A 26,230-nucleotide genomic window follows, 5' to 3' on the forward strand; every position below is an offset into this window, starting at 1 on the left:
TCCCCTATTCTGTTTTTCTTGGAACATGTTAATTTAGTGCCAGGACAGCAAAGGCGTATCTATCAAATAGCTCCAGCACAAGCAGCTTTGGTACTAGTTTCTCACCATAACACCTAGCCCTGACCTGGAGTAAACACTCCTAGGAAAGGGAAAAGGTACAGCCCTTGGAAGCCAAATGGAATGGAGATTTTTGTGGTGGGGACACGTTCTCATCATCCCTCTTTGGTCTCTGTCTTGGGCTGGATGTTATCCAAAGCTCTGTTTGTCTGAGATTCCATGGAGGTCCCTAGAGCAGTGGTTCCCAACCTTTTCACTAGGGCAGACCCCAAGTCACCCTCCCAAACAATTCCTAGGCTCCCATCAAAGCCAGTTCTAGCTGCTATGTACACTTCATTAAATGAAAAGGGAAACCACACCACAGATTTTTTGAACAGCGTTTAATACCAAGGTTGGAAGTTATTTACTGTAAAAATAATAATTGCTCATAACTTTGCAATTTATTTGAAACTTATTTTCTATGATCATTTTTGTTTATCCTTTATTTTTTCCACAGAACCCCTGAAATACCCTCATGGACCCCTGGTTGGGAAATACTGCTGTAGAGGGTGGCCATGCTAGGTTTTAGTCTAAACAACTGACATCAAGCGCGAGCCTTAGCTAGTAAGAGATATTGGCTCTTCTAGCTGGACTTGAGTCTTCAAAAATTTCCTAGGTATTTTTCCCAGCTGTGTTTTTCATTTAGTATCCTAAGACAAAACAATTAACAAAAATCAGAACAAAGTGACACTGCTCTTTCTGTGAGTTCTTAAATAAAAACCTCTAACAAATATTCCTTCCTAAAGGTTTCCGGCAGCAGATAACAGAGCAGGATCGCAATGTGAGAAGTAACACAGATTAGCTCCTCCATGAGACACATCCAAGACTGGATGGCTGCCCATCAGAATGCAGACTAGGGCAAGCAACAGTAAGAAAACAGTTTCTTATTTCTCTTTCACTGGTATATTCTCTACTATAAATGTTGTGCAGAATGTTTTCTATATGCAGGGCTAACTTAGCTGGCGTAAAAAGGCCCTGGTTAAGACATGACAAGCGTGAACAATTAACAGCTGAATGGATTCAGCCAAGTAGTTGCTGGAAGAACCATGTATGTTTTTATAGCGCACACACACGCGCACACACGCGCACAGAGATATGAGTTTGCTTTCAATGCTAATTATTGTGAATCTGTTTATAATAGAGACAGGAGGCAGAAACTAATTAAACTACCTATTGTGCTTATGCAGTGTTGTAGTATGTTAGCTTCAGGGTATTACAGAGACAAGATTGGGGAGGTAACGTCTTTTATTGGACCAGCTTCTGTTGAGTCTCTCTCTTCAACAGAAGTTGGTCCAATAAAAGACATTTTCAAACCCACTTGTCTCTCTGTTGTGGGAATATTTATAGTAAACAGAGTTGGCAGAACGCCCTGGATAAGCCTGCCTTATGCAGTTTGAACAAAGATTGGTCCTTATGTGCAAGAAGTACAGATGTTCATAACTAGAAACGGTGTATCCAAGGTGCTGTGTGTGATGTAAATTGGAATAGTGGTACTGTGCTGTGCATCTAGGGCTGGCCAGTATGGGCAAAGAGTTGTTAAATGCCGAAGAAAATAATCCAAGTGGTGAGCTGGAGTTGAACTGAGTTTTTTGGTTCCCAGAGAACTGGATGAATGTGTTTATCCAGAACTTGGTCTGGATAAGCCAAGTGGAAAGATCTTGAAGGGAATCCCAACACTACATAGTTCTCCCAATGCCCCAAGCAGGGCCTCGGTGACTAGAAGAAGCACTTTGTTACATTTTTAAATAAATGGTTTGACGGCATGAGGCAGGTTTCGTAGAAGGTTGAGTTGCGTGCTACTGAACACGAGATCCAGGGTTTCTTAGACATCTTTGCTATCGTACGAGAGACTCAAGATAGATTCCCATGTGTTGGATCCCTGGTAGAACAGATTTTGAAGTTGTTGCAAAACTAGAAATCTTAAATCACCAGTCAGATAGTGACTTATCTGAGTCAGTTTAGCATATTTCATAGAAATACACAGGCCCTTATGTACCAGAGACATATCACTTATATTAGCTACTCACTGGTTATTGTTAAGGCTGGTGTTTGTAGAAGTTCAGGTACCCTGTGATTTTTCTGTGTTTTTTGTTGTTGTTTGTTGTTTACTATTAATTTTCAGATTTGTGCCTCGGAGTTTAAAAAGTGTGTGTGTAGGTTATACCTAAGTCATAACCTCCGCACAAAGGCTATGTTTACATTTGGCCAAAATTTTGAAAGGGCTATGCTAATGGCCAAATCGGAGAATACTAATGAGGTGCTGAAATGCATATTCAATGCCTCATTAGAACGCTGCCAGCCCCGGCACTTCGAAAGTGCGGCGTTTCGATCTCGCGGGGCTCGTCTACACAGGACCCTTTTCAAAAAGAACCTGCAAACATTGAACTCCCCTTATTCCTATCAGCTGAAAGGGCCCCATGTAGACGAGCTGTGCATGATCGAAACGCAGCACTTTCGAAGTGCCGCAGCTGGCAGCGGGCTAATGAGGCGCTGAATATTCATTTCAGTGCCTCATTAGGATTCTCCAATTTGGCCATTAGCATGGCCCTTTCGAAATGTTGGCCAAGTGTAGACATGGCCAAAGATCCATAACTCCTGGAGTTAAGGTACTGAATTATGTAATAGCTCCTGGCTCCCCCAAAACTCTTCATTCTTAGATAAGAAGTAATCGAGGTCCAGAGTTCTAGAACTTCCTCTGCAAACATGCACCCACATCATTGGTTCATACAGTCGGTAATGGCATGAAAGTGGGAGGGACACATAACTTAGATGCCAACGTGAACTTCTTTAGGTGCACTTGCAGAGATCATGCAAGCAATTGAAGTGCCTAGGCCAGAAAATCTACACATCTTCAACTTTTATACCGCTATCACCCTATTACCTGAGCGCTTCCCACCTAAAATGAATAGCAATAGGCGGGTCCCTAGCGGGTGAGATGGAGTTGCTAACACTTCCTCTTTATGAGTGCAGAACTGTTTTTTCAGTCGGCTTCTGTTTTAGTGGGGTGTATTTTGGCAGGGGTTAAGGAATAAAGAGATGGTTGACTAGTGCGCGTCAATGAGGTTGGAAATGCATTCTAACAGAGAGAGCCTTTGCCATGTGTCCGAAAGATGGACGACTTCCTAAAGTTAGAATTGAACATTTCCTTGCATGCAGGCCTGCCAATGAGGGATGAGGGGCCAGGTAGGGATAGAGGGCAACAGCCCTGGGGCCTGATTATTAAAAGGGCCTGGAACTCCTAGATGCCGCACCTGCTACTGCAGCAGTGCCCAGAGCCCAGGGAGCTGTGAAGGCTGGTGTGGCAGGGGTGGGGCAAGCCACGGTCCGGGCAGTGCTGAGAGATGGCTGTCCTGGACTTGCCCCTTCCACCTAAGGCCCTGCCCCCTCTGGGAGTGCAGAGACAGGCCCCTCACACCGTGCCTAGGGTCCCAGAGAACCTGCCATCGCCCGTGTGCATGCATTTTCAAAAATCTGGGGCTTAATAGGATGAGGGCTAGGTTTAGCATGATGGGTCGGTGTTACAGTTAGGCGTCGAGGTTAAATACGTGTATATTATTAAAAGGCTTAAATATAATAATCGCAGCCCCCTCAGCTGCTTTAAAGTGCACACTATAGCCTCTCTGTTGCGTATGCTGCCTGCTTATTTGAAGTTACAGCACTTCGTTTTACACTTTTAAAAATACATGCACAAAATAAATTTTAGAAGAGCAGAGAACATCTGACTGGGTTTTCTTTGGCATTTGTGTTTTAATATTTACAGTAGAACCCCAAGATACATGCACTCGAGTTGCCCATATCTCAGGTTAATGCGTCTCTGAGTGGCGAGGAGCTGGTGCCTGGCTCTGGGCTGCCTGCCATTCAGGGGAACCGGGAAACTGACCAGTTGTTAGCCGGTGGCTGGGTAATGTGCGGTGAGGTACTCCCCTGGGTCCTAAACAACCCAGTTTTTTACTGTTAGAGGAGGCAGCTCCTAGCACTCTCACCCATGGCCAGGCTGTAGTAACCAAACGGTTAAAGTTCTTTTGTTGTGCCGGCTGCATTGCAGTGACAAAAGGGTTAACAGCAGGGTCAGGCTCAGAGCTTAACTAGTTACAAGTTTATTAAGCTACAGTTATAAGCCTGCGGTTACAAAAGGCTATTGTTTACTTCTTATATGCTAGCAAAGTACAGGTGTTAACAAGTTACGTTACAATCCAATACAAAGATATCTGTTACCATCTAACACAATGATATCTTGGCACAATGACATCTAGTTACAGAGCTCTAATTCTTTAGCTGTGCACAAAAAAGTCAGAGACCTAGCATGGGTGTATCTTACCCTCTCTGCGTCTCTCGATACCAGCGTAGCCAAGCTGGATCGGTCACTCAATTCCGCGGAAAGACGAATACGAGGTTGGGCATCCCCAGTTGTGGACCTCGGGAGGCAATCACCTGACCTGACCAGCAGGTAGTTGGTGGAATGCACTCAAAGTTAGAGTTCTGCTGGACCCACCTTTTATACCCCTTTTGGGTTACGTATTCTCTTTCTTATCTATGGTGCCAGATCATACTGGTCTGTCTTTGTGACGCCAGTTTGTTACAAGGGCATTTCTTACTTAGTTTGCACTTGTAAGACAAGAGATAAGCAATTTAGGAGTACAGGACATTCTTTCTGTGCGGGCGGGGCACGTCCCCTTCTGGGTGATTGTGTGTGTGTGCATCATATCGATCAATGCCAGCTGGGGTGATTTCTTGAGGGGCCCCCCCCCATGTTGACAGTCTGGCCTGTTAGCCTTCTAGCTGTACTTTCTGCTTCTCAGGGTCACGATAAGCTAGCACATCTGGGCCTCAATGAGGGCATCAAAGACTGTGCTGTCAGCAGCCGTTTCCGTGCCCTGTGTGCTCCTCAGTCGGGGGGGGCAACGAGCAAGCTGGCTTGTAAGGGGGAGACTTTGTCTGGCTACATTCCACCCCCTGATGCACCACACTACATCCCAGAACGCAAGATGGTGGTGATGCCAGCACCTTTTGCCCTCCTTGGGGGAAGTCTAAAAGTGCCCAATGATCCGATCAGTATGTGGGGAATCGTGGAACTGGCTAGGATCACTTGTCAGCTCCATGTATCGGATTTGCATGGAGGAGATAGCCATATCAATTAGTCTCCTGACGATGCACAGTGTTATACAAAACACAACTACTATGATAAGAACAACCAAAATAGTGGTTACAATAGAATGCAGGAATGGAGTAAGAGAAAATTCTAATTGTTGAGCTAACCATTTTAACCATGAGATAGTTACAGCATGTAAGATTTTAACTGCATCTTTGATGGCAGATACATCCTGTTTAATCTGTTCTGAGTGTTTACCTAAAAGCAGCAAGATTGGTTAATTACAGCACAAACTCTTCCTTGTTGGGCCAGTACTACATACTTTGAGACCCACCCATCACTTGCTGACACTCAGACAGAGAACAATTAGACAGGGAGGCAGATGGGAATTATGGTCTAATCCAGAAAGTTTAAACCGGTTACCTCTACCCCCACCAGCTTGGCTGGGAGGACGGGACAGAATGGCCCAGCTTAACCTTGGAGCTTCCTCGCACGCGATGGCTTCCACTCCGAGAAATTACAAGTAAGACACTCAGTTCCACGAAAGTTTAAGCCGGTTACCTCTACCCCCACCAGCTTGGCTAGGAGGACGGGACAGAAGGGCCCAGCCTAACTGATCCTTTCAAATGCATCAATAGAACTGTTCTTTTTTTAAAAGCATGCTCCCTCTTGCTGCTTCCTTTCAGCACCTGCATTTGTTTTATTGGTGCATGGCTAAGAAGTTTTAATCCGGAGCATGGCTAAGAAGTAAGAAAGCGAACAGGTATCAGAACAAAAGAACAAAAGGACACACTGCTGTCCTGGGCAGTGTGAACTGTATTTTTCATGTGTGTTTTATGGTCTGTCTCCGCTCCCTACCCTGTTTTGGTCATAATGGATTGTGGTTGCAGCCCAAAGTTTGACCTACTTTTTCTTTTCTCATTCTATCTCTTTGCAAAAAGCCGTCATTCTTTGTGTGCCGTTTTCCAAAACAAAGGCTTTACTGCTGTTATTTCCTCAGGAAGAAAAAGCAATGCTATCAGCTCGGCATTCACGAATCACCTTCCAGTACAAATCAGTATTTTCCAGAGCTCTCAGGCAACCCTACAGTGATAAACTGAAGTGTGCAGCCCAGATTTTATGAATAACCTTGTTAAGAGGCAGTTGTCAAAGTTTTTGATTAGTCCTACTGTAATAGCCTAGATCACCTGAGCAAACTCGTATGAGACTGTACAAGAACACAAAAAAGGAACTCTATAATAAAGAAACAGATTTCACTTTTGAGCTCCTGGGGAGTTGCAAATAATGTGAAAAATATATTTTTATACCTGATTAATTCTATTCTGGTGGATTGGAACATATGGGGGAAGGAGTCAAGAGGTGGGAGCAGAGATGTGCATGCTCTGTTTTTTGATTCCCAGCTGAAACCAATTGCATCAGTATTTTCATGTCTCCAGAGTGAAAAATGTCCAATGTCATGCATTTTTTGGTAACCACCTAACAACTGCTTTGTAAAGTCCAGAGGGCCGAGCAGTCTCTGTTAGCCTTAAGGGCTTGCTCTGGTATTTTCAAAACAACCTAAAAGAGTTAGGTGCCCACCTTGTCTATTGTTTAAAGTCTGACCAGGAGCATTTTCATTGCTGTGCAGGGCAGAGCATCTCAGGCTTACTCCAGCCTTGCACTACAGGGAGAATGAACTATTTTACTTCCTTTTATTGTTGTCACAAAGGAATGGACCTGTGGTACTTGATACAGGAGATGTGCAATAGTTCTACATCCATTGACATGTGCTAAACCTTGTGTTTGGCCATGCTCTGAGGGGACTTTTTGCACATCCACGTCAGGAAATTAACTTCCTTCTGACTCTGCAATATGCAACTGTCAGTGCACTGCCCAGCATGTCAGGAGCAATAAAAGGAGCCTGTATGAAACATCAGACCTAACGAGTGTCCAAATAAAGGCTGTAAAACTTGACATGTGGGAGGTTGAAAAGTGATATTCAGAGTATATAGCCACGGAGGAGTAGGCAGTCAGCATGGCAGGAAATCTGTGCAATCAGCAGACTTTTACAGGCTTATCTAGATTTCATGGGAAATTTGTATGGACCCAAAGGAAATCATACAAGCCTTGGCACGCTCACATCAGGCTTTCAGTGCTCCTCCTGTGTACATACGCACTCATACCTTTTTCAGTACATGACGTTGTAATCCCAGCCTCAGACGTGACATTATTTCTTTGTCTTATCATAGCACCTTAAACCCCAGTCATGGCCCTGGATGCCATTATTCTTGCTGCCGTGCAATTGCAGAAAAAAATGACATTCCCTGTCCCCAAGCGCTTAGGTATAAGATAAGACTGGCTAGGGAGAGAGGCCAACAAAAAAACACTGAGATGATATTGGCTGGCTTTATAAGCCACGGTCCCAGCACACCTGCAGCCTATCCATTGTCAAGGCTCTAGACCACGAAGAATCCTATTTTTCCCCATGGAAACCTTAGCTCACCTCTGGGTTTTCTCTGTTTGGATTCTCACCATCTTGGAATCCCAGGCCAGCCTGGGGTTTCCAAATGTATTGCTGACTCATGTTCCGATGCAGCAGACTCCTACATCCAACCTCGTCTTGAGAGTGATTCATGAGCCTTCACCTTCCTCAGATTTTCCTTCTCTTGAACATAACTGGTTTAGAGAGCAGTGATCATTCTAGGTTTGATGTTTGGGATGAAAAATATCCATGGCAAAATGTCTGACTTTCGAAACTTTCATGGACACCATGGCAAATACAAAGCCGAGAGCCTGTCACTTGCCAATAGCAAGCTGTCTGAGCCCAGAAATCATAGAGAACCAAGCTCGGTGCTTTGTGGAAATGATTGCAAATCAAAGCTGGCCTTTCTTCCTATTTAATCAGTCCGGTTTGTTAAGTCCAGGAGGGGTTGACACAAGGACTTAGAAGTCGTTTGGCTCTTATACAGCTTGAACCACTCTTGTCTGGCACCCTCAGGACCTGACCAGTGCTGAACAAGAGAATTTGCTGAACCATGGGAAGTCAATATTGTTTAGAAGCATTACCAACACCTCTACTGCTTACTGGGCTCTTAGAAGATATTTAGAGGTAATTTAGGATGGGTCTACATGGCACGGCTTTCCTGGTAGGTCCATGCTAATGAGCAGCCTCGAAATTGCAAAGGAATGCTCATTAGCATGGTCTCATTAGCATAGCCACGTGAGAGCTCGGTCTCAGCAGAGGGGGGTGCTGGCAGTAAAGAGGCTGTGTGGATGTGCCTCTGCCAACAAAAAGCCCCTCTGTCACCAGCCTCTCATGCCTGAAAAAATTCATTGGCAAGGGTAGAACCCTGAGTCATTTATGTGAAGAAAGCAGGAACTTAGTAACTTGGTATAAAGGAGAATTTTAGTGAGGTGCAGCAATGTATATCCTAGAGTTGCAAATGGAGCTGTCTAGCATTCCTGGCCCATACACACAGTATTAACACTCTGTCCATGGGAGTCCACGGCAATGATCAGGCAGCTGCCTGTAACTAGCCTATGATTGCTGCTATGGAAGGATGGCCATCATTTATACCAACCACAATCAACCTAAAACACTTGATGGTGTAATTGAGATTACAGTTGCAGTTTAGAATATAAATATTTTTCTTCTGTAGTTTCTTAAAGAGATCCTGTAAATCTTGCCTGTCGGTGGTGTTACCTACATAACCATGCACAACCTGGCTAATATCCTTCTGAAATGGATACACATGACAGTGAAACATTAAACCGCTTGTTCCACACATTCCCTTCAATCTTTCAGCTAACTTTCATGGCTTGCAAATTGCAAACTTTATTCACTCTCCCTGGAGCAAGTTGCTAAATACAACCTCAATACTTTGTCTTCTGCTACTTATTTAATTACCTTCTCTTGCTTCCACTTGATTAAGTTCATCTGTGTCTGGGTGTTTTGCTTAGGATTAAGTTCCCTTTTATTTCGGGAAGTTCATTCCCACACTGTATTTTGTCTCAGTTCCTGTAAGTGAGGAGTGTAGGTTTTGGTCCAGGTTTTTCCTGCCTGCTTTGGTGTTCTCCCTTCGCGGAAGGGATGTCTTTGAGCACGTTTTCCTGAGCAGGCTGAAAGTTTCTGATGCTGTAAGGCAGAACGCATAGTAGTGAGAATGGCTCCATAGAAGAGGAGCTAAGACTACAGAGCATTATGCAAACTGTGCTTGAAGTACTCTTGTCCTTTTGTGCGGCCGTCTTCCTCTTTCTCTGTTCCACTCAGCTGTTATATCTCTTCACAAACCTAAGTTATGAGCTCTCTGGAGCAGAAATTGTTTTCTTCCTAAGTGTTTTTTAAGTCTGTAATTCATCAGGGTCATGATCTTCAACTGGGTCATGACTGTCATATGACTAATAAATATATTGATGGTGATAATGTAACTAGCAGCCCAAATGCTCTAAATGGAAACAAACTCTCACTCTAAGGGCTCCATAATTTTGGAGGCTTTTGGATCTGAATTATAAACAACACAAGTGCATTTTAATATAATGCATTTTTGCTAGATCAGTGTCCAGTACTGAGAAGGTTATTGGATGGAGTGACTGAACATATTTGTTCCAGTGTGGCCAACCCATTGTTCTGCTGATCAAAAATCTCCCTTATCACCAGTGACGTTTTGTATGTAAATTTTACTCTAAGCAAAGTTTGTGTTGAGAATAACCTCCCAAAATATATAGTCACGTGTCTTGCAAGAAGTGCAGGAAATTAATGAAATCGAATAGCACAGAACAAAAATCTCCCGCTTTACAATACACATGCTGCTAGAGAATTTCTAGAGGTTTGGCTAAGAACTTTTTGCAATGCTAATGAACCTGTCAATTTTGTCACATCTGTTGAGAGCAGGAAAGAACCTGCCACAGCCAATTAATGATTACAACCTCAGCAACAGGAAGAAAGAATTCTGTACAAGAGTCATTTGGATTCCACGGAGTTTTATGTTCTGTACAATCCTGTTGAATTAGGAACTCTATCAAGTATATAGACATGTTGGTGTGTTAGTGCCAAGTCCGTTGTTTCATGTGTGAGCTTATAACCTATTAATGTTTCCTTATCACTTAAGTTTCGCTGAGAGAAAAAAATTTCATTACAGAGTCACTTCAAATAATATCTGGTCTTTTCTAAGTATGGCTTATGTGCAGCGCCCTAGTGGTACCTGCATACAGTTTCAGTAACAGTGGATGGAAATCAGGCATATTTCTTTTGCCCATTCAATTGCATGCTTATGTTATGTGAAGAATCTGGCCTTCGGTTTGAGGGGAGATTTCATTCTCTTTTTTGATTAATTTAAGCTGGAGTTATGTGTGCATTTCAATGAAACTGCGATACTGTGATATGAAATTGGAATGGCTCAATGCTTAATGTCTGAGAGACTCATCAGTCCTGGAGGTTTTGTCTAAAGTAAGGGCCCTTCCACACTGGTTCAGGTCCAGTGGCTTGAGTGCTACCATAGTCAGAGACAGGACATTTCTACCAGAGCTGGTCAGGAGCTTTTAACAAACCCTTTTTTTGGTTGAAAAATGTGGATTTGTCAAAATCAAAACTTCTCATACGGTTGGGTTTCCGTGAATTTCTCACCTCCAAAATATTTTGGAAAAATAAAGTTTGAAATTGTCAGATGTCCCTTTTTAATTTTTTTCTAAATGTAAAATTCCACTTTTCTGGTTTAAAACAACTCTCCTTCCCTCTCTTCTCCTGCAACCTAAAGCTAATTAGAGTAAAATAATTTCAAAAGGTCAAAATGAAAAAAAAAAAACCTTCAAAACTATTGGACCATTGCATTTGATCTGAAGCAACGCTTGTTTTTTAACTTTGCAGTTTGTGGAAATTTCCTCAAATTCAGCTTTTCACCACAATTCAGACAGGAACATTTTTTGGAAATTTTGAAATAATTTCGGGACGGGAAGATGGCTTCCTGCCCAGCTCTAGTTTTTATCATGATGTCAGCAGTTTTCAACATCTGTGGGCTCTTGAACATTTTTAATGGAAGTTTATAGTCGGGTTGGCCACCGGGGGGTTCCTCCCGCTCAGGGTCAGTGGGCGGCCACTCTGCAACCCCCCTGCTACATTTATCAACACAAACCCCCAAATCAATAATTCCTTAGTTTCTGCAGATTTAGATAACACCGTGATAAAAACTTTTGCCTTCTGCACATGCTAATACCTAACCCATTGCTAAAATCTTTGCACCTGTACTGTTGGTTTCACATGGGCCCTGAGTCATCAAAAAACTTAGGCACATGCTTCATTGTAAGTACTTAAGTCTTTCCTGTTTAGCAAAGCACTTACGTATGTGATGGGCCTTCAAGTAGGTGTCTAGCTAATGCTTAAATGCTTTCCTGAATTTGGAGCTGTAGTATAGTGTTCCATTGAATATATATCGTGTGCCACGCAGCCTCCGCTGTCCCTACTCTCCAAATAGGACACTTGTTTTTCAGTTTTGAGCCAAATTATCTCAACTCCTGCAGAGATCAGTAAAGTATTGAGTGCTGTTTCCAGGAACAGGAAATTCCTGATCTGGGAGAGGAAGAGAGCTTCCAGAAGTAAAGCCACATTCTTTTGATTTCAAACCGAAATAGTGCATTTTGTGTGTAGACACTCTGCATGTTCTATTGAAAGAGGACTCGATTTTCTGAAAGAACTTGCTATTGTAGACACAGCTTTTTTGCTTAGTACTTCAGGGAACTACAGCTCCCAGGCCCAAATGCACAGTGGAACACCAGGGTGTGTTGTTACATGCTTGATATCATAATCTATCTTTGAGGCTTCTGCTATGATGAGATATATCAGACCAAGCAACAGGAGATGCTGAGAAGTTTTGTAGGGTTGCTTCACTCCAATTTGGATACTTTAGTTAACTCATGTCTTGGGACAAATTCATCCCTTGAGTAATTCTACTGACCTCAGTGGGGTTACAACAGCCTGCAGAGTCTGCAAAACCATTGAGTCTGTAGAGCCAGAAAGCTCCTAAAGAACAGGCTTTCTGCATGATATTTTCAGGATGTTGTGGTTCTGACCAAGCTTGGAACAACCCAGTAATAGTTTTTCTCTGCCCAGAAATGCAGAGGGGTGTGAAAATTAAACAATGAGCTTGAAAATGTATTCTGACTGTTGGAATCCAGATGCTGAAATTCCAAAAGGAGAGGGCCATTTAAGAAATTAAAATAGTTATGAAACTATATCCAGTCTACTTGGGTCTAATCTCCCTTCCTAGGCCTGATAACCGCATTCTGTGTTATTCTCTGCATGTGGATGAAGAACGGTATGAAGAATATTGATGGTTGCACGCTTTTAATCTTCCCAGGTATTCACCACACACAGCTGGATATTTTTTCACAGAAAGTGCTTTTGAAAATCCTACATAATACCAGACCATTCAGAAAAACACCATCAAGTTCCAAGCTCTCCACCCAAGCAGGAAGGGGATACAGCACTTTGGATGTTTCCAGGACTGATAACTTTCTGCCCAGCCCCCTGTTGCACAACATATCATTAAATCGCAGACAGAACCGCAAGCTGCTGGAACACAGTCATTATAAAAGCCTCCGTAAGATGTCAGTAACAAATTTTGAATGATGGACAGTATCAACGAGTCGATCTGAGAACATTTTATAAATCCAAAATGAAGCCTGTTTGCAAAGTAAACCAGCACTAGCATATCAAAGCTGTGAACCCAGGTTTACTTAGCGTGCTGTTTTATGGCTTGTCTACCCAGCAGGGCAATGTGTCCTGGAGGGGTGTGATTTATAGAGCACTCTGATGGGCTGTGATCCAACTGCCCTCTGTAAATCCCCCGGTACACTCTGAATTTTATGAAAGAAATAATTTTACACTATCCCAAATTATGGCATTTCTGATGGTTCCCTTGGAACACCTGAACCTTTGAAGGATTCGTAGCACAGCAATGTTATTTGAGAACACCGTACACACTTCTCTGACTGCACAGCAATTACCTATTATGTGGGGCCAACAGTCACTCTGGACACGGGGCAAGGTGAGGGGGGGCAACTCTGGGTGGGGCCTTGGGCAGAAGGGGCAGCGCTTCGAGCAGTCAGCTTAGTGCTCCCAAGCCCACAGAGGTACACAAACTTGCGCTCTGGCAGCAATTCACAGGAGCCTGGGACTCTGGCCGTTGTCATTGCTGTAGTAGTAGCAGCAGCAGCAGCCAGAAGCTCTGGGCCTCTTTGAAACTCCAGGACCCAATGCAGTCGCCTGCTTTCCCTCTCCCCTCCCCGTCGTTGGCAGTCCTGCTCAGGTGTCTAGTTAAAATGACCTAATACTCTTTCAACTTCAAATAGATCAGGTTTAATGTAAGAACATAAGAACGGTCACATCGCGTCAGCCCAAAGGTCCATCCATCCCAGTATCCTGTCTTCTGGCAGTGGCCAACACCTGATGCTCCAGAGAAAATGAACAGAAAGGTAATCGGCCAGTGACCCATCCCCTGTTGCACAGTTTCAGCTCTGGCAAGCACAGGCTAGGGACCCCATCCTGGCTAATGACCATTGATGGACTTAGCCTCAGTGAACTTATCTGGTGCTCTTTTTAGCCCTGTTATAGTTGTGGTCTTTACCACATCCCCCAGCAAAGATTTCCTGTTTGCTGTGTGAAGAGCTACTTCCCTTTGTTTGTTTAGAACCTGCTGCCTGTTCATTTCATTTGATGACACATACCCCGTGACCCAGGTAGGGTGTACCAGCCCGGCCCTGGGCGCCAGAAGTGGGCCAATCAGGGTGGACCTAGGAGGCCAGGCCACCTTTTATCTGCAGCACGTGCTCCAAGTGGAAGACTCAGATGAATGAAGGCAGCCGAGGCCAGTCGCAGGGAGTTGGGGGTGGGAATGGGGATCAGTGGAGGAAGGGAGGACACAGCTGGCTCCTGCAGAGGCGCTCAAAGTCTGGGGTCCACTGAGGGAGCTGCGTGAGCCACACCCCAACCCAGAGAACCTTGAGACCTGTAGACTGATTGTTCACTTTCCCTGCCTGCTCAGAGGCTGCAGCCTGTTCGCCGCTTCCTCCTGGCCCAACCACGGAGATGCAGCTTTATTGCTGCTAGTAGTTATCACCTTTCCTCGCTGCCGTGACTTGTGGGGCCACGGACAGCTTTGCCGCTCAGAATTCATGGATTACCCATTTAGGCCAGGGCACGCGTGGCAGAAATCACCTGCTTCCACGGGGAAGCCCAACAACCGCGTGGCGGAGCAGGGCCACTCAGGCCCAGCCTTAGGGTAACATGAGCAAGGTGGTTGCCACGCCTGCAGGGCCTTGTGCTCCAGTCGGCTGCAGCTCTACACCCACTGGCCAAGCCCCACTGTCAGCGTGCTCCTTTGGGCACCGCTCATCAGTTGGGCCCCACTGGGCCAGTTCTGGGACCACTTCTATGCTGGACAGATAGGGGCACCTCACCTCAACCAGCATGGCCCTGTGCATCACAATCCCTAATCCTTGCCTTAGGAGAAGGAGTATATAACACTTCCTTATTCACTTTCTCCACAGCCAGTCATGATTTTATAGACCTCTACAATATCCCCCCTGAGCTGTCTCTTTTCCAAGCTGAAGACTCCCAGTCTTATTCCTCTATCCCCATACAGAAGGCTGCTCCCTATGCTGATCATTTTTCTTGCCCTTTTCTGTACCATTTCCAGTTCACTACTTCTTTTTGAGAGGAGTCAACCATATCTGCCTGCAGAATTCAAGAGGCTGGCGTTCTGTAGATTTATATAGCGACAATATGATATGTGCTATCTTATCCTCCATCCCTTCCCTGATCTACTCTTTACAAACAATCTGCAGACCAAGAATTCTTCTCTGAAATATTTGGCAAATAATTTTTCAGAAGAAATAAATCTGTCTTCACGCAATGCTCAGAGCATTTTCCTCTGTCTGTAGGCAGGCCCATCACTGCTGTAACGGGTTGAACTGGGTCTAGTATCTTCTCACCAGAAACTGCCAGTAGTGATGAGCCAACACCTTTTTCTGGCTTGAGCTACCATCTAAAAATAGATCATGAACAGAGGTGGAAGGGATTCAAAAAACTGACATCATTCTCTTAAGCAGTCAGGTGAAATCCATCAGTTATATTGTGTCTGCACCATATGACAAGATAGATGGCAGCTATTCCCAACTGATGGATTATTTCTCCCATTAAAGTTCACTGGGAGGTCAATGCACTTGAGCATTTGGGTCCCCCTCCTTTGTAAGTTATTTATAGACTAAATCACAACACTAGCATGGGACACAAGTCAGTAACGTAGGGAGTTACCATTTGTTCCAAACCCTAAGCCAACGTACCTGCCAGATGGTAGCATCCATACCTGGGGTGTGTCACGTCAGTGGCAGGTCCTAGAGCTTTAAACGTCACCAGAGCTGACACCCTGAAGATGTTTTCCTTAAGCGGAGGATCAACCACGGATTGTAGTGAGGGAAGAGTGAGGGCTGCTTGAATTGTCCAGCAGACCCAAAGTTTGGCCTTACAGGAATAAGAAAATGTAGGTCAGAATATTCACTGGGGGTCAGCACCCACAATTTGGCTTTTGAAAAGAACCCACCTACTGAAATAAGGGTGAGAATTTCAAAAGAGCTCCCAGTGGAGAATCCCTCCCCTCCAGTTGCACTGGGAGCCGTGGTTGTAGGCAGATCCACGGCTGTTTTGGACCATCTGGCCTTTAGCACTTATACAGCACTTCTCGTCTTCGAATTGTTCGATTAGCACTAATTAGCTGGGCCGGTTGGGAATGTACGGGCTGTATGAAACAGGGTGAAAGAGTTAAGGAGTTTTCCTTTCTCCATTTTCCAACCAGCTTTACAGACCTGCTCCCCTGTGAGCTTCAGAAATAGCAGCATCCTTATTTTATACAGCTGATGAAATGGAGGCAAAAGGATGCAATGACCTGCCCAAAGCCCCCACCAAAAAGCTAGGATGGGATTGTGAGTCTTTGTCACGTACTCACCTCTCCTCCTCAGACTGCATCTCTCTCAGAAAAAGCCCTCTTCCACACGACCACCTTAAGTCCGTATGATTCTGTTGCCCCAGGGAAATCCAGGGGAGTTGTACTGGCTGAACTCCCCGTGTAGACAGCATTATCTTGGCAGGAGGGCTTCTCCCATCAAGGTAGCTACTGCAACTTGGAGGTGACCTCACAGAAGCCGTCAGCCAATGTTGTGTCTTCACCCTGTGCTACTGCGATGCAGTTGAGCTGGGGCAGCACTGTAGCGTAGACAAGCCCGTAGGCATGTTGGGTAACTTAGACTCCTAAATCACTTGGGATGTGTCACCGCTGCAGTCAGAGAAATGATTGCAGGACACATAGACATACCTGCACTAGCTCATATACCAGGAGCAGTGAAGCCCTGGCAAGGGGAACTTCAGCACAGACTTACTTCTTGAGAGCATACCCAGGCTCCAAGCCTGCTCTGAAACCTCTGCAGACACAGTGTCACTGCTGTTGTTCCCCCTGCTAGCTACGCTGTGCATGCTGCCATCACCCACCCATCCCCAACAGCAGTGTAGACATACTCCCTGGGTCTTGTGAAAATATGCCCCCTTGTGTTTAAAAAGCACTTATGAAAGGAAGCGTAGTCTAGTGGTTAGGGCAGATAGCTCCAGGACTCAGGGGTTTAGTCCTTTCTCCGCCACTAACTCACAGCATGATGCTAGGCAAATCATTTAATGACCCCTGCCTCCGTGTACACATTTTTTATATTGTGCGGTCGAGGTTCTTTTATTGCATCTGCCACCTGGGGAGCTGTCTGCTAGCCAGCGCAGAGAATGGAGAACGTAGCTACCACCTGCCAAGTGTGACTCTTCTCCTTCCCTCCCCGAGGGGAAAAAATAATCTCTGCATGGGCATTTCTCTTTATTCCTCTGACTTGATTGGCCAGTGTGCATGGGGTGTTGAGCAAGGTGAGGTGAGGAAGATGCGGAGACCCAGCCGTGGCTTGTAAAATGCCTGGAGTCCCTCACGTAACAGATCCGATAGACAAGTGAATGAATACGGTTTGCTTTGATTGGCTTGGCATCAGACTTAAGTCTGAGTGCCTGCTGTACAAAGGCAGTGCAGCCGAGACAGGCAGCACATTGCATGGCCGTCCACGCTAAGAGGAAGACTTACAAATACTCCAAAACCTTTTAAATCGGACGCCTTGCTTAGCCTGAGCCTTTCCAAGCTGTGACAGGTGTTCTCTTCCAGCCTTGGAGCAGGGATACAAAGCAGCCAGCCAGCCAGCCGTGTGAAGTCCAGGTGTCTCAGTCAATTTATGGATGCTCTGCTGCAACACATTCAGGCATTCATTATCTTCCCAGTCACTCTGAATCAGCCGCAGAAAGGCTAAGAGAGGCTTTCATGTTGTTGCTGGCTTTGGCTCCCGACTACCTGCGGGGTGATTGACTGCTCTCCGGCTTAGCTGGAACACCTGTGGGAAGCAGCTGCCTGAGTTCCCCAAGCGGTGCAGGCTTGCAGGAGAGAACATGCGATTGCCTGAGAGTTGGGCAAAATATCCGCACCCCAGCCTGCATAGTGCCCCCACCCCTGCACTAGCACAGCTCTTGGCTGTGCGTTGAGCGTCAACCAGAGAATCCTAGGGCTGGAAGAGCCCTCAGGAGGTCTTCGACCTCCAGCCACCTGCCCAAAGTGGGCTCAACCCAATCTCAATCTGTGTGTTGCGTTCTATGTGAATAACCCTGAGGATGAAAACACAGGGCTCCCAAATTGCCCGTGAGACTGGGCTTCTCTGGGTATAATTTCTCTCTTCCCACACCTCCCTCCCTGGACCAGCAGATCCCACCTCCTCCTTGTAGGTGAGAACTTCTAAGAGTTTCCTTTGGTAACCTCATTGACTGGGGAGATTTTATTCATCCCCTCTTCTCCAGTGACTCACAGCCCTGCTCATACTCACCTTTCCATCTGCCTTGGTGGTCTCCCTGCTCTTACCATCTGCTCCCACTCAGCACGTCAAAAACTAAACTCCTCTTTCCTCCAAAACAATCTCTTCCCATCCTGTCACTTCAGTTGGCAGCTGTCCCAGTTCCACCAACACAGGCAACCTCCGGTGTCACAATGAACCCCTCTTTCACCTCTCCCTGCCCCCCAAAGGGAACACTGCTGGTTTTAAGTCCATCCTTTCCCCTGTGATCCCACCACCAAAACGCTTATCCAGTGCTCAGTCATTTTGCTTCCCAAGTCCTGCTGCTGTCTCCTGTCTGATGTCCCTGGAATTCATCTCGGCCTTCTCTGGCTCCTCCTATGGCCTTTCATGCCGTCTCTGTCAGGATGCTCCAAAAAGCCTTTCCTGGCTCTCTGCTGCTCATGCTGTCTTCACTAAGACCCTGCTTGATCTAGCTCCTTCCCACCCCTCTGCTCTTGTCTCTCGCCTCCCATCCTCCACTCCCTGCCACTGTTCGCGTGACTGAGTCTGCCCAGTTAGGCTCCTGCTTCTGCATCCCTTTCTCTTCTCCCGCCTTCTGCTGGGAGGCACAGGCTGGGCTCAGTCAGGATTCTTTCTGCCTCCCTGGTTCCAGTTCACTGCAGAACTTCACTTGGTCCCTGGTTCAGGAAAGCAGTCCTGCAAGAGCTTAAGCCTCTGCCAGTTCAGTACAACACTTAAGGAGAGATGGAAAGTGACTTGAGTAAAAGTGCAGCTGCTGTCATTTCTGCATACTTGAGTACAACAAAGATGTAGCGTGTGCGTGCGTGCACTTTTACTCAAGTAGTTTTCCAGAGGACCGCTGACTTATACTTGAGTACAACACGCCCCACCCCAGCAGCTGCACTTTTACTCAAGTAACATTTGGGGTACTTTTTCCACCTCTGCACTGAAGCATATGCTTAACTTTAAGGACATCCATACGTTTAGTTCAGTGGTTTTCAATCAGTGTGCCATCCATTTCCTCTTGCTGTGGCTCTTTGCAGAAAAGAAAGATCTTTATCAACAGGCTTTTTGAAGGTCCCTCTTCATGTGGGGAGGCAAATGAGCTGAGACAGAGGGTGACAGGCTGTTGGAGCTGGGACACAGATTAGTACCACATCCTGGCTCCAAAGGATAGTGGGGAGGGAAGCTGCTTTCAATGGTTACTCAGCTACTCCACATCCCTTGCATGGCGTTGGGCAGATTTGGAAAATGTGTCTGTGCTTGCTGTCTAAGACCGTGTAGTCTGTGCTGGATATGAAATGTTAATGCATTTGGTCTTTGTTTAGCTTGTTGTATGCACTGCTGTGTTGCAAACCTCTCCAGTAAGACTGTAACCGTAGTAAATGTAAGTCAAAGTGACATTTATGAGCAATTGATTCAGCTGAAAAAAGTGGATGTGCCACAAAATTGTCTCATTGAAGTGCACCATGTTACCAAAAGGTTGGGAACTGCTGGTCTAGCTGATCTCAGTGTGACTTACTCGCTTTCTTAAGTGATATCTTAGCTAGTTTTGCTCTACTGAATTGAGCCATCCATGGAAAGGCTCACTGAGCTCCTCTGGGCAATAGTTAAACTGGAGCTTATAATATCAACCCTACATCCATTTCTTGGTGGGTACAACAAAACGCCATAAACCTTTTGGAAGTGTCTAACCTATCTTGCACTTGGGATTCCCTCCCCAGGCAGCAGGACACATAAGGTTTCCCACAAACACTATATTATTTGAAAGTGGAGACGGTGATGTAACTGTCCCACTCTTGCATGCTTTATGGTAAGCCGACAGCATCTGCAGCCCTGCAAAACACTGCCTCTCAGCCTCATAAAAGCCTTGACAAATTGTATGCTTATACTTGACTCTGCTAGTCCGCTGTTTAGATTATTACCAGCCCCGTACATTTTTCAAAGCAAATGAGGTTTCAAAAAGCCTGTTGATAAAGATCTTTCTTACTCTCAGTGGAGTCATTAATTCAATATGCTGAAATACCATTTTAATTAGTTTGCATGAGAGTCCCAGGAGCTATGAAATAATGCTCTTTATTGTATGAATATGTACCATACTGTGTATGATCCTATCCTTTATCTCTGTCCACTGTTCTGTATCTTTGGCAAATATTAGTGAATCTTTTCTCATAGCAGTATTCTTGCTGGAGCACGCCAATAGTTTTTAAGTTAAATACTCACCATGAAATTAAAATAGTATTGCAGTTATTACTTAACAAGCCCCAAAGCCAGGAAAATCAGACTGCCTTTGATTGCTTGTGTGGTGGCCAGCTATTACAAAAGGCCTAATGTGTTTTATCTATCATTATGCCCTGCAATACTTAGCCTTAAAGGAACAAGTGGAGAGTACAGGCTTTTCTCTCGGTCTTTCATGCACTGTTATTTATTGTGTGTATAGTAGTAGCACCAGGAGGCCTCAAAATTGAGGGCCCCATTACGGTAGGGTCTTTACAGACATATTGTAACTGACAGCACAGATGCTGACTTTTGTTTAGCTATTGGGTACTTCTCTCTGCTCTCTCCTCCGATTTCATGTGACTGGTGGGCAGGGCCTCAAGGGGAAGAGGCGGAGGGGGTGGAGCATTAGGGCAGAGCAGTGGGTGGAGTCTTGTATGGGGGAGGAGGTGCCAAGTGGAGCAAAGCACAGATCATGTGGGGTGTGGGCCCAGGGTCTGGGTGCCACGGCTCATCTGCCAGTCCTGAGCATCCCCTATTTTTGTTGGAGTTGGTGCTTCTGAATGATAATCCCCAGTTGAAAGAACAGCCAAAACTGGTAGAATTGTCCCCTTTCTACAGCTGAGGAACTGAGCAACAGAGTGATGAAGTGATTTAACCAAGATCATCCAGGTGTTCTGTGCCAAAGCCAGAAATGCAGCATAAAAAGAGCTTGCATCTACTGTATCTGCCTAGGTAGGTATTTCCCTGGCTCCTTCACAGTAGTATCTGTGCATTTCCCCAAACTTGTCTCCACATGGAAGTGGTGCCAATTTAAATTATGAGTTTAGTTAAAAATTGGTGTGAATTTTGCATGCACATGGCTAAATCATATACCTTTCATTAGTGCAATTATATGCACAGGCTAAACTGCCATAATCAATTTTACACTAATCTAAGACAGTCCATGTACAAAAATAGCAGCAATCTGATTTCAGTCAATCAAGTTAAACCAGAGGAACTCCAGTGTGTAGACAAACCCTGAGAAAGGAGAGGGAACGTCAAAGATTTGCACAATTTACTGCTATATGCGAGGAGCATTCGAGAAAGAACCCCAATTTTCTTTTTTTCCCATTTTGATGCCTGACGATGGGTCAGAGCGAAGGATGTTATTTTAGTGTGTAATGTGTGTCTTCACTTGCCAACCTTATTAACTGAGTGTGAAGCTGTAAGGATAACTGGAGGTGTATGTAAATTATCCTAATAACTGATCACTTGCATTTTAACTAAGGTTCAGCGTTTTTACTGGTAATGTTCTTGGTATGTATTATGTATAATGGTGAAGTCATTTTCTGCAGCAGCCTTCACTATAAGTGAACAAAATCTTTTTGTAAAGTATTGTGACAAGCTTGAGGATGTATTGTTCTTTTAAGCAACACTGATAGAATGTCTACAGCCTTAAAAACCCCAAACCATCAAATTCTCAGTTAAGGTTTCAGCACCAGCCTTAACTCTGCCTCCGCATCACCTTCCTCCCCTCTGTCTACATTTACCTTTGTGTTTCACTTCAAGCATGGTTGTTACCTTAGGAGTTTTTTAATAACCTATTGCTGTTTGAATGGAACGATTTCCTATTCCCACATTCTAATGGGAAAGGCCAGTACTTCCACATGGCTGGGACTGCTGTCGAGGGCCAGCCCAGTGACTTAAAGCGCTACCCTAGAATTTAGAAGAGTTGGATTCAGGTCCCCATTCAGCCACAGAGATCCTGCATGACTTTGGACAAATCTCTGTGTGTAACCCCAGAGGCACTGAGACCATGTACTAGGAAGAGTGACGTCTCTGCTCTATGGCTTTGACTGAGAGCCAGCTGGCCTTTAGCCCATGTGGTAGAGTGTGGGGCTATAGTTGCAGATTCAATTCCTCCTGCCAATGACCCAGGTCCATCAGCCTTATGTTGGTAAAGTGGGAGTAATAGCACTGCCCCATGTTGCGAGGATAAATAGATTGAGGCCCAGGAGACACTCACTGGGCTTGGAAAAAGTATTCAGCAACACATTTGGCTTTTAAGCTCTTCTCATACAATGCAGAAAAGCCCTGAACTCCACGTTCCTCCTTGGCAGTGTCTCCAAAGCAGGGAGGGTTGGTAAAGTTGGTCCAGTGTCCTCAGTCTGCTGAACAGAATGCTCTGGAGTATAAGCAAACCACAATGGAGGGCTGCACATGCCAGTTTGTCAGAGAATATAATTTGCAAATCCTAAAGAGGCTGTTTGTGACTAAGTAAATATGGTCAGTCAGATCATGTAACATGGGTTCAAAAGAAAAAAAAACAGAGCAAAGTCGCTCCCAACAGATTATGGGGATGAGACAGATGGAAACCAGAGAAATGGTGACGTAAGGCAGTGTTTACCAAAGTAGGCAAGGAGATGTCCAAAAGGACATGATTTACAGGGTACTACTGGACTTAAGCTATCAAAATAATATGCCACCAGGATTTGCCCATAGGGGTGTATGTGCATCCAGCGCGAGAGGCAGAATTGTATCAGCTGCATCAAAATGAATATATTGGCTAAAACCCTGACAACCTTTTGCAGCCCACTTCCCATACATATCTGGGGGGAGTTGAACTGAATGAAGAGTGTTTTAAGGACCTCACTGTTTGGCTCTGCTGCACATTCTGCTCTGACTTCAATCAGCTACACATTACTAGATAGCTCAATTGCAGACGGCACGAATAACACTCTTCGTAAGTTAGAAAAGTTCTCAGGAGTTTTATATCACTTTGCACTTTGAAAATGATGTGCAAATGTCATCGGTAGTAACCCTCACCCGCCCTCCTCTTTTAAAAAGGGGCTATTGAAACACAGATGATAATATGGAAGGATGATTAAGTGATCAGGGTACTAGTTTAGGACATGAGAGACCCTCGTTCAGTACCCTGCTGTGACACAGATTTCCTGTGGGACCTTGAGGAAGTCACATAGCCTCTTGGTGCCTCAGTTCCCCACCTGTACTTAAGAACATAAGAACGGCCGTACTTAGTCAGAAGAAAATTCTGTCTAGCCCTGTGCTTCAGGAATTTATCTAGTATCTTTTTGAAGCCTTTATAGTCTCGGCCTTCATAAGATGCTTTGGCAAGGAGTTCCACAGGTTGACTGTGCATTGTATGAAGAAATACCTCCTTTTGTTTGTCTTAAACCTGCTGCCTATTAATTTCGTTTGGTGACCCCCCTAGTTCTTGTGTTATGAGAAGGAGTAAATAACACTTCCTTATTTATTTTCTCCATACCAATCATGATTTTATAGACCTCAATAATATTCCCCCTTAGTCATGCTTTTTCCAAGCTGGAAAGTCTAATCTCTCCTCATACGGAAGCTGTTCCATACTCCTCATAATTCTGTTGCCCTTTTCTGTACTTTTGCCAGTTCCAATATATCTTTTATTTGTATGGGGTGACCACATCTGCACACAGTATTCAAGACGTGGGCATACCATGGATTTACGTAGAGGCAATATCATATTTTCAGTCTTATTCTCTATCCCCTTCTGAATGATTCCCAACATTCGGTTAGCTTTTTGGACTGCTCCTGCACGTTAAGTGGATGTTGTCAGAGAACTTTCCATACTCACTCCAAGAACTCTCTTGAGTGGTAACAGCTAATTTAGACCCCCATCATTTTATGTGTGTAGTTGGGATTACATTTACAATGGGGATAATATCAGTGCCATATGTTCTAGGAGGTTTTGTAAGGATAAATCCTGTAAAGATTGTGAAGAGCCCCAATACTACAGTGGTACCTTAAACAGCCAGACTCATCTCAGGCAACACAATGAGCCAGTGGAACAGCCAGGGTCCTAGTTTGGGGCTTAGAGGGGAGAGGTGGCCTTGGATTGAGGCACTGCACCAGAACTCGGGGGCTCTGATGTCAATTCCTGGCTCCGCCACAGATTTCTATGGTAACCTTAGGAAATTCACTTAAAAAAGATCTCTCTCTGCCTCAGTCTGTCCCCCTGCAGAGTGAGGCTAACACATCCTTTGCCCTGTCTGGTTAGACTGTAAGTTTGGGAGCTGTTACTAAACTCATGTCCAGCTCGAAGCACAGTTGGGTCTCTAGGTGCTATTGCAGTGATCCCAAACCTTTCATGTTGCAGCCCCCCGCCCCCCCCCCCCCCGCCTTTACTGCCTTCTGCCCCTCTCCCCACAAGCCACATTTGGGAATTGGGACTCAGAGCAGGGCCGTGGCTCCTGAGAGCAGGGAACTAAGGCCAGAGCCACAGCAGGGGTAGGAGCCATGTCTGAGGAGTCTGGGCCATGACTGGGCTGGGGCTGGAGCAGAGCAGGGGATAGAGCAGAGCTGGGTGGTGCTCCCTCTTCACCCCTGGTGGCCTGCTGCAGACCCCCCCTGAATGTTCCTGTACACTGCAAAGCATGGGTGTGTCCCACAGTTTGAGGACCACTGCGTTATTGCAATATACACACTAGGGCAATCTGTTTCTAAAACCTCACTCGTATTGCATGGGAAACTCTGAAGAGCTTCTAAATCATATGTTGTCAGATAGCTATCACCCAGAACCACCTGTCCTGACCCTTGTTACCCTGGTCCTCCCTCACCCAGCCTTTCCTCTTATCCCTCAGATCCCTCGTGTCTGGACTTGTCTCCACATACTCTGTAAACTCACTGAGGCAGGGGGCTGATTCTGCAGTGCCTTGCCCAATGGAGACCCTAAGACTGAGTAGGGGATATGACAGCTGTCTTCATTACAATGCATCTTGTACCTGCCTCCTATCGAAGGTATGGCTATGGAGGCTTTGTTTCCAAAGAGTTAATCTGCTGCTTCTCCTTCATTCATCTGTTGAAAACAAGGGGCCAAATTCAGTCCTAGAGTAAGCTGGTCGACATCTGGCACCCAAGTCGGCCATTATCCAATTGTCACCCAGAGATTTCAGGTGCAACACAGGCAATGGGAGCACTTGAAACCCTTCGGGGAAACCGAGCCTGTTTTTGCAAAAATAAGGGCCCTTGAAAAAAAATTACCGGGAGAGAAGCACAGGAATAGTGAATGTGGGTGCCGTTGAAAATCCATTGGTGGGTGGACAGAAAATTCGAAGGAGGTTGGTCTTTAAATAGAACTATTATTCTAGTTTAATTTAGTCTGCCAAGTTTTTTATATCATGCTAATCCTTAAAATATCTGAGTGCCTCCTGGTCATTCACTGAGCAACATGACAAACGTCTCTTGTGTTTGTTTTTCCAGCTCCTCTTCAGGGGGAGAAATATGTGCAGTGGAATGTTTTTGATTTGGAATTTTTAAAAATCTGTGTTCAGAGAGTAGTTCTTAATGGTTCTCAATCCTGCTGGAAAAGTGTAACAAGTGGGGTTCTTCAGGGGTCTGTTTTAGGACCGGTTCTGTTCAATATCTTCATCAATGATTTAAAAATTGGCATAGAAAGTACGCTTATTATGTTTGCAGATGATACCAAGCTGGGAGGGGTTGCAACTGCTTTGGAGGATAGGGTCATAATTCAAAATGATCTGGATAAATTGGAGAGATGGTCTGAGGTAAACAGGATGAAGTTTGATAAGGACAAATGCAAAGTGCTCCACTTGGGAAGAAGCAATCAGTGTCACACATACAGAATGGGGAGAGACTGTCTAGGAGTGACTACAGCAGAAAGGGATCTAGGGGTTATAGTGGACCACAAGCTAAATATGAGTCAATAATGTGATGCTGTTGCAAAAAAAGCAAACATGATTCTGGGATGCATTAACAGGTGTGTTGTGAACAAGACACGAGAAGTCATTCTTCCGCTCTGCTCTGTGCTGGTTAGGCCTCAGCTGGAGTATTGTGTCCAGTTCTGGGCACCACAGTTCAAGAAAGATGTGGAGAAATTAGAGAAGGTCCAGAAAAGAGTGACAAGAATGATGAAAGGTCCAGAGAATGTGACCTATGAAGAAAGGC

General features: G+C 45.1%; 1 protein-coding gene across 2 annotated transcripts in view; it reads left to right on the forward strand.

Annotated features, from left to right (window-relative positions):
• The first annotated feature begins 943 nt into the window (after positions 1 to 943).
• The window catches only part of ZNF469 (zinc finger protein 469), a 221,212-nt gene continuing 195,925 nt past the window's right edge, over positions 944 to 26,230 (forward strand). For both annotated transcript variants that reach the window (XR_012647491.1, XM_075008907.1), the window contains exon 1: positions 944 to 964. The gene's annotated coding sequence lies outside the window, so the exon portion shown is untranslated. The remainder of the gene's footprint in view (positions 965 to 26,230) is intronic.

Source organism: Carettochelys insculpta, chromosome 14 (assembly GCF_033958435.1).
Source record: "Carettochelys insculpta isolate YL-2023 chromosome 14, ASM3395843v1, whole genome shotgun sequence".
In the NCBI taxonomy this organism is placed as follows: Eukaryota; Metazoa; Chordata; order Testudines; family Carettochelyidae; genus Carettochelys; species Carettochelys insculpta.